Source organism: Pongo abelii, chromosome 5, assembly GCF_028885655.2.
Source record: "Pongo abelii isolate AG06213 chromosome 5, NHGRI_mPonAbe1-v2.0_pri, whole genome shotgun sequence".
In the NCBI taxonomy this organism is placed as follows: Eukaryota; Metazoa; Chordata; class Mammalia; order Primates; family Hominidae; genus Pongo; species Pongo abelii.
This window is the reverse complement of record NC_071990.2, coordinates 43182526-43190723: the sequence shown is the minus strand read 5'-3', so window position 1 is coordinate 43190723 and position 8198 is coordinate 43182526.

The following is an 8198-nucleotide window of genomic DNA, read 5'->3' as shown; positions in this document are numbered from 1 at the left end:
TTGTGCCCTATACATTTATACAAATAGAAAACTTAAAAAAAAAGAGAGGTTCTTTTTACCATTTCACACTTTATTAAAAGCAGGGTTTTGGCCGGGCGCAGTGGCTCATGTCTGTAATCCCAGCACTTTGGGAGGCCAAGGCGGGCGGATCACCAGGTCAGGAGATCGAGACCATCCTGGCTAACACGGTGAAACTCTGTCTCTACTAAAAATACAAAAAATTAGCCAGCCATTGTGGTAGGCGCCTGTAGTCCCAGCTACTTAGGAGGCTGAGGCAGGAGAAAGGCATGAACCCAGGAGGCGGAGCTTGCAGTGAGCCCAGATCGCGCAACTGCACTCCAGCCTGGGTGATGGAGCGAGACTCTGTCTCCAAAAAAAAAAAAAAAAAAAAAAAAGCAGGGTTTTGTTTCTTTTGTTTTTTGAGATACGGTCTCAAAAAACAGGCTGGAGTGCAGTGGTGTGATCACAGATGCTCACTGCAGCCTCGACCTCCCAGGCTCAAGTGATCCTCCCACCTCAGCCTCCTGAGTAGCTGGGATTACATATGGCTAATTTTTTTTTTTTCTAGTAGAGACGAGGTCTCACTATGCTGCCCAGGCTGGTCCCAAACTGCTGGGAATACAGGTGTGAGCTACTGTACTTGGCTGTTAAAAGCAGTTTTAGCCAGGCACAGTGGCTCACGCCTGTAATCCCAGTACTTTGGGAGGCTGATGCGGGTGGATCACAAAGTCAGGAGTTCGAGACCAGCCTGGCCAATATGGTGAAACCGTGTCTCTACTAAAAAATACAAAAATTAGCCAGGCATGGTGGTGCGTGCCTGTAGGTCTCAGCTACTTGGGAGCCGGAGGTTGCTGAGAGCCCAGATCGTGCCACCACACTCCAGCCTAAGTGACAGAGTGAGACTCCATCTCAAAAGAAAAAAAAAAAAAAAGCAGTTTTAAGGAGTGCTAACCTCCAGCAAGATCTCTTCAGTACACACAGATCTGTTCACTGAGCTATTATTATTCAACATAAATATGATATGCTATTTTTGGACCTGATAACAGGCTAAGCATTGCTTATTGAAACAGGTGACGTAGCACACGCCATTACATCTAAAACACCAAGACTGGGTTGGTGAGTCCAGGTTACCCTTGAACAACTTGGGGGTTACAGGCCCTGACTCCCCACACAGTTGAAAATCCATGTGTAACTTTTTTTTTTTTTTTTTTTTTTTGAGACAGGGTCTTGCTCTGTTAACCAGGCTAGGGTGCAATGGCATGATCTCAGCTCACTGAAACCGCCACCTCCTGTGCTCAAGTGATCCTCCCATCTCAGCCTCCCAAGTAGCTGAGACCACAGGAATGCACCACCGTGCCTGGCTAATTTTTATATTTTTTTGTAGACATGGGGTTTCGCCATGTTGCCCAGGCTGGTCTCAAACTCCTGAGTTCAAGCAATTTGTCTGCCTCAGCCTTTCAAAATGCTGGGACTACAGGCATGACCCACTGTGCCTGGCCCCCATGTATAACTTCTGACTCCCCAAAGATTCGATTACTAATAACCTACTACGGACCAGAACCCTTACCTATAACATAAAGTTGATAATACATATCCTTTTTTTGAGAGACAGACCAAGTCTCACTCTGTTGCCCAGGCTGGAGTGCAGTGGTGTGATCTCGGCTTACTGCAGCCTCTGCCTCCCGGGTTCAAGCAATTCTTCTGCCTCAGCCTCCTGAGTAGCTGGGATTACAGGCGTGCACTAGCACATAGGCTAATTTTTGTATTTTTAGTAGAGACGGGGTTTCACCACGTTGGCCAGGCTGGTCTTGAACTCCTGACCTCAGGTGATCTGTCCGCCTCAGCTTCCCAAAGTGCTGGGATTACAGGGGTGAGCTACCACGCCAGGCAAATAACACATACCTTGTATGCGTATTATATAGTGTAATCTTACATTAAAGCTATAGAGGCCGGGCACGGTGGCTCACGCCTGTAATCCCAGCACTTTGGGAGGCCAAGGCAGGCGGATCACGAGGTCAGGAAATCGAGACCATCCTGGCTAACATGGTGAAACCCTGTCTCTACTAAAAATACAAAAAATTACCTGGACGTGGTGGCGGGTGCCAGTAGTCCCAGCTGCTCTGGAGGCTGAGGCAGGAGAATGGTGTGAACCCAGGAGACGGAGCTTGCAGTGAGCTGAGAACGTGCCACTGCACTCCAGCCTGGGAGACAGAGCGAGACCACGTCTCAAAAAAAAAAAAAAAAAAAGCCAGATTGCCGTTGACCCTCACACATACAACATGGAGCTGAACTACGTGGGCCCACATATATGTGGATTTTCTCCTGTCTCTGCCACCCCGAGACATCAAAATCAGCTTCTCCCAATATGAGAAGGATGAAGACCTTAAGATGATCCACTTCCACTTAACGAACAGTAAATATATTTTTCTTATGACCTTCTTAGTAACATTTTTTCTGTAGCTTTTTTTTTTTTTTTTTTTGAGATGGAGTCTCGCTGTGTCACCCAGGCTGGAGTGCAGTGGTGCGATCTCGGCTCACTGCAAGATCCGCCTCCCGGGTTCACGCCATTCTCCTGCCTCAGCCTCCGGAGCAGCTGGGAATACAGGCGCCCGCCATCACGACCGGCTAATTTTTTTTTTTTTGTATTTTTAGTAGAGACAGAGTTTCACCGTGTTAGCCAGGATGGTCTCGATCTCCTGACCTCGTGATCCGTCCGCCTCAGCCTCCCAAAGTGCTGGGATTACAGGCATGAGCCACCATGCCCGGCCAATATGGCTTTTTTATGTCTTTTTTTTTTTTTTTCTTTTTTGGGCAATCTTTTCCACTTAGGGGCAGTTGGTGCTAATACATGTTGCTATTACCAGAGCTATTACCAGATGGCAGTAGGGTCCATCTCATTGAAATGAGTGACTTAGCATGGACCCATATATCTGTCACAAAAAATAGGCTTTTCTTTCAAGATCAAACAATAAGGGGAATTTTGTTCATACTTGGGAACTATAGTGATGCAGGGCTGCGGTCAACATCTGGACAGCATAAGTCTCCACACTAGAGGGGAGTGTGGGGCTCCCATTCACAGGACAAACCTCATGGGTTTGTAGATTTATGATGATAATTTTCTGGCAGGCATTCAGTCAAGTGTCTTTTTCTAACAAATGTAATTAAAACAATTTTCTTTTTTTTTTTTTTTTTGGAGACGGAGTCTCACTCTGTCACCCAGGCTGGAGTGCAGTGGCAGGAGGTTCAGGCAATTCTCCTGCCTCAGACACTCAAGTAGCTGGGATTACAGGCGCATGCTGCCACACCAGGCTAATTTTTGTATTTTAGTAGAGACGGGGTTTCACCAAGTTGGCCAGCTGGTCTCGAACTCCTAACCTCAGGTGATCCACCCACCTCAGCCTCCCAAAGAGATGGGATTACAGGTGTGAGCCCCCACACCCGGCAAGACAATTTTCTGACAGATGGAAGTTAAAGGTGTGAAGAGCACCTTTTCCTAACTTGCATAAAGATCTATGGAAATGCCACCCAGCAGTCTCAAAGTAAGGAGAGGAGCCTGCCTCCTAGGACCTGCCCTTTCAAATGAATATGGAAGCCCTGATGCAGCACTCATGAGATTTTACTGTCTGAGCATGTTTTTTTGTTGTTGTTGTTTTGTTTCAGACAGAGTCTTGCCTGTTGCCCAGGCTGGAGTGCAATGGCATGATCTTGGCTCACTGCAACCTCTGCCTCCCAGGTTTGAGTCATTCTTCTGCCTCAGCCTCCTGAATAGCTGGGATTACAGGCGTGCGCCATCACGCCTGACTAATTTTTTGTATCTTTAGTAGAGACGGGGGTTTCACCATATTGGCCAGGCTGGTCTCGAACTCCTGATCTCGTGATCCACCCGCCTCGGGCTCCCAAAGTGCTGGGATTACAGGCGTGAGCCACCGTGCCTGGTCATCTGTGGTTCTTTTAAGCACTGAACTGGAACAAACTGGCCTTGTGGTCTGTCCATCAGTCCTCGTGGTTCTAGTTGATGGAAGTCTCCAACAGAGATGGAGCCATTCTGCTGTTTGTGTTTCTGAGGACAAGACATTGACCCAATGTAAATTCACTGAAGTCCTGCCCCCTCTTAGGACAACACCCTGGGTTTATCTTGGTGAAGTGAGTTCTAGCTGCCTCCTCTTAAGGACCGTGAGAGATGTTTGCTAAGCATGCAGACTCCCAGGTCTCAACCCAGCAAGTCTGAGGCAAGCCCAGACATCTGTATGTTTAGCAAGTATTCTAGGCGACTCTCATGTCCAGGTGAGTTAAGTTTAGAATCTTGTTCTAATGAGGCTTCTGACAGGAGGATGGAAATCAGGTTAACTTGAGTGCAGCTAGTACCCTTACCTGATTATACTTGTGCCCTATAAATTTATACAAATATAAAACTTTTAAAAACAGAGGTTCTTTTTACAATTTCACACTTTATTACGAGCAGGTTGTTTCATTTTGTTTTTTTGAGACAGGGTCTCAGTCTGTTACTCAGGCTGGAGTGCAGTGTTGTGATCAGCCTAAGTCTCCACACTTAAGGGGGGTGCAAATGGGAGACATCCTGGTTGTTTTGGTGTTTTTTTGTTTTTATTCGCTTTTTAGAGATGAGGGTCTCACTGTGTTGCTCAGGCTGGACTGGAACTCCTGGGTTCAAGTAATCCTCTCAAGCCACCTCCCAAGTAGCTGGGACTACAGGCATGCACTGCGCATGGCTTGTGTTTTGATTCAGAACAGGTAGAAATGCATCTATATGAATTTCTGTATATCAGGTAGATTAATTTCTGCCTGTTCTGAATCAAAACAAAAACAAGCCATGGATGGGAAGGGATATAGGAAAGTGGGAGGCAACGCCCAAGTTCGGAAAGGCTTGTGTGGTGGGGAGAAGAAAAGAAAAACCTGGGCTGGGCGCACAGCCACACACCTGTAATTCCAAAACTTTGGGAGGCCGAGGTGGGAGGATTGCTTGAGCCCAGGAGTGTGAGACCAGCCTGGGCAACATGGCAAAACCCTGTCTCTACCAAAAAAAAAACACCAAAAAAACCCAGAAAAAATAGGTTGGGCATGGTGGCTCATGCCTGTAATCCCAGCATTTTAGGAGGCCAAGGCGGGTGGATCAACTGAGGTCAGGAGTTTGAGACCAGCCTGACCAATATGGTGAAACCCTGTGTCTACTAAAAATTAGCCAGGTGTGGTGGCACACGCCTGTAGTCTCAGCTACTCGGGAGGCTGAGACAGAATTGCCTGAACCAGGGAGGTGGAGGTTGCAGTGAGCCAAGATCACATCACTGCACTCCAGCCTGGGTGACAGAGCGAGACTCCATCTCAAAAAAAAAAAAAAAAAAAAAAAAAGCAGCAGAAAAAAACAGAAAAAATTAGCTGTACATGGTAGCGTGCGCCTCTGCACCTGTAGTCTCAGCTAGTCGGGAGGCTAAGGTAGGAGGATCGCTTGAGTCTGGGAGGCTGAAGTTGCACTGAGTCATGATCATGCCACGACATTGCAGCCTGAGCAACAGAGGGAGAACCTGTCTCAAAAAAAAAAAAAAAAAAAAAGCCAGGCGTGGTGGCTCACGCCTGTAATCCCAGCACTTTGGGAGGCCGAGGCAAGCAGATCACGATGTCAGGAGATTGAAACCATCCTGGCTCACACAGTGAAACCCCACCTCTACTAAAAAAAAAAAAAAAAAAAAAATACAAAAAATTAGCCGGGCGTGGTGGCGGGCGCCTGTAGTCCCAGCTACTCGGGAGGCTGAGGCAGGAGAATGGTGCGAACCTGGGAGGCGGAGCTTGCAGTGAGCCAAGATTACACCACTGCACTCCAGCCTGGGCAATAGAGCGAGACTCCATCTCAAAAAAAAAAAACAAAAGGGAAAGAAAAAATCCCAGAAAGCCAGGTTTCCTGCATTCTGCCTTTCTAGGCAGGGCCAGAGTAAGCTGCTGCTGGGTGGGCTGGGTGAAAGCTAGTGAGTATGCAACAAGCCTGGCCCTTGGGAGGCAGTAACCACAGGTCAAAGAGCAAAGCAATGACAATACTGCCTGCCCTCAAGTCTGGGCCAGGGCCTGGGATTGGGCCACTGGGCCAACACCTCAGTAAGGAGTTTTTTGTTTTTTTGTTTTTTTTGAGATGGAGTCTCTCTCTGTCACCCAGGCTGGAGTGCAGTGGTGTGATCTTGGCTCACTGCAACCTCCACCTCCTGGGTTCAAGGATTCTCCTGCCTCAGCTTCCCAAGTAGCTGGTATTACAGGCATGTACCACCACGCCCAGCTAATTTTGTATTTTTAGTAGAGACGGGGGTTTCTCGATATTGGTCAGGCCGGTCTCGAACTCCTGACCTCAGGTGATCCGCCCGTCTCAGCCTCCCAAAGTGCTGGGATTACAGCCATGAGCCACCACACCTGGCTTGGGGGTTAGATCTTTACCTTGTCCTACTTTAAAAATCGATGAGGCCAAGCATGGTGGCTCACACCTGTAATCCCAGCACTTTGGGAGGCCGAGATGGGAGAATTGCTTGAGTCCAGGAGTTTGAGACCAGCCTGGACAACGTGGAGACCCTGTTGCTACAAATTTTTTTTTTTTTTGGTTGAGGGTGATGAAGTCTCACTCTGTCGCCCAGGATGGAGTGCAGTGGTGCAATCTTGGCTCAATGCAACCTCCGCCTCCGGGTTTCAAGCAATTCTCCTGCCTCAGCCTCCCGAATAAGAGGCTGAAACCACACCAGGCCCAAAAAATAAATTTAAAAAATTATTGGCCGGGTACGGTGGCTCATACCTGTAATCCTAGCACTCTGGGAGGCCGAGGTGGGTGGATCATCTGAGGTGAGGAGTTCGAGACCAGCCTGGCCATCATGGTGAAACCCCGTCTCTATTAAAAATACAAAAATTAGCCAGACATGGTTGTGTGTGCCTGTAATCCCAGCTACTCGGGAGGCTGAAGCAGGAGAATCACTTGAAGCCAGGAGGGAGAGGGTGCAGTGAGCCAAGATTGTGCCAGTGCACTCCAGCCTGGGTGACAGTGTGAGACTCTTGCAAACAAATAAAAAAGTATTTAAATAATTTTTTCTTTTTTTAGATGCATGGTCTCACTATGTTGCCTAGGCTAGTCTCGAACTCCTGGGTTCAAGCGATCCTCCAGCCTTGGTCTCCCAAAGTGCTGGGATTACAGGTGTGAGCCTCCATACCTGTTATACAAAAAATAAAATGTTTAAATTAGCCAGGTACAGTGGCGCATACCTATGGTCCCAACTATTCAGGAGGATCACTTGAGCCTGAGAGGTTGAGGCTTGCAGTGAGTCATGATCACGCCACTGCACTCCAGCCTGGGTGACAAAGGGAGATCCTGTTCCAAAAAAGAAAGGTGGGGGAAAGGGCCAGGCATGGTAGTTCCTGCCTGTAATTCCAGCACTTTGGGAGACCAAGGCAGGTGGATCACATGAGGTCAGGAGTTCGAGGACAGCCTGGCCAACATGGCGAAACCCTGTCTCTACTGAAAATACAAAAATTAGCCGGGTGTGATAGCGGGTGCCTGTAATCCCAACTAGTTGGGAGGCCGAAGCAGAGAATCACTTGAACCCAGGAGGCGGAGGTTGCAGTGAGCTGAGATTGTGACATTGCACTCCAGCCTGGGCAACAGAGTGAGACTCTGTCTCGAAAAAAAAAAAGACCCAAAACAAAACAAAAAACAAAACAAAAATCAATGAAGCTCTGGGGACAGAAGTAAGCCAGGCCTTGAAGTGCTGTTAGTGATAGAATGGGGGAATCAGATAGTGGCCACCAAATCCTAGACAGTTCAGGGGGCAGGAAACAGATCCCTGCCCTGAGTGCCAGCCCCTCCACCTCACCCCCAGCCATCTTCTATGCTCAGAACAAAGTCCAGGACAAGACCTGCATCTAGACTGGAATCTCACTGCTCACCAGCTCCTTTAATGGGGAACATCAGTCCTGGAGACGCAGAGGTAGAGGCTGGACCAAGACAGTATCATTTTCCCAGGACCTGGCGTCATCCTCAATAGCCTAAGGAGAGACAGATTCCATTCTGTTCCACTCTCTATGGGCTTGGCTGCCCTAACCTGGTAGAGGGGGAGAAGCTGGGACCAGGCTATGAGGAGGCCCCTCACTCCCAGGTCGGCCCCCAGAGCCACTGCAATGGACGCAGGGAGGCTTCAGCAGTGTATCCCTCCTACCCACTG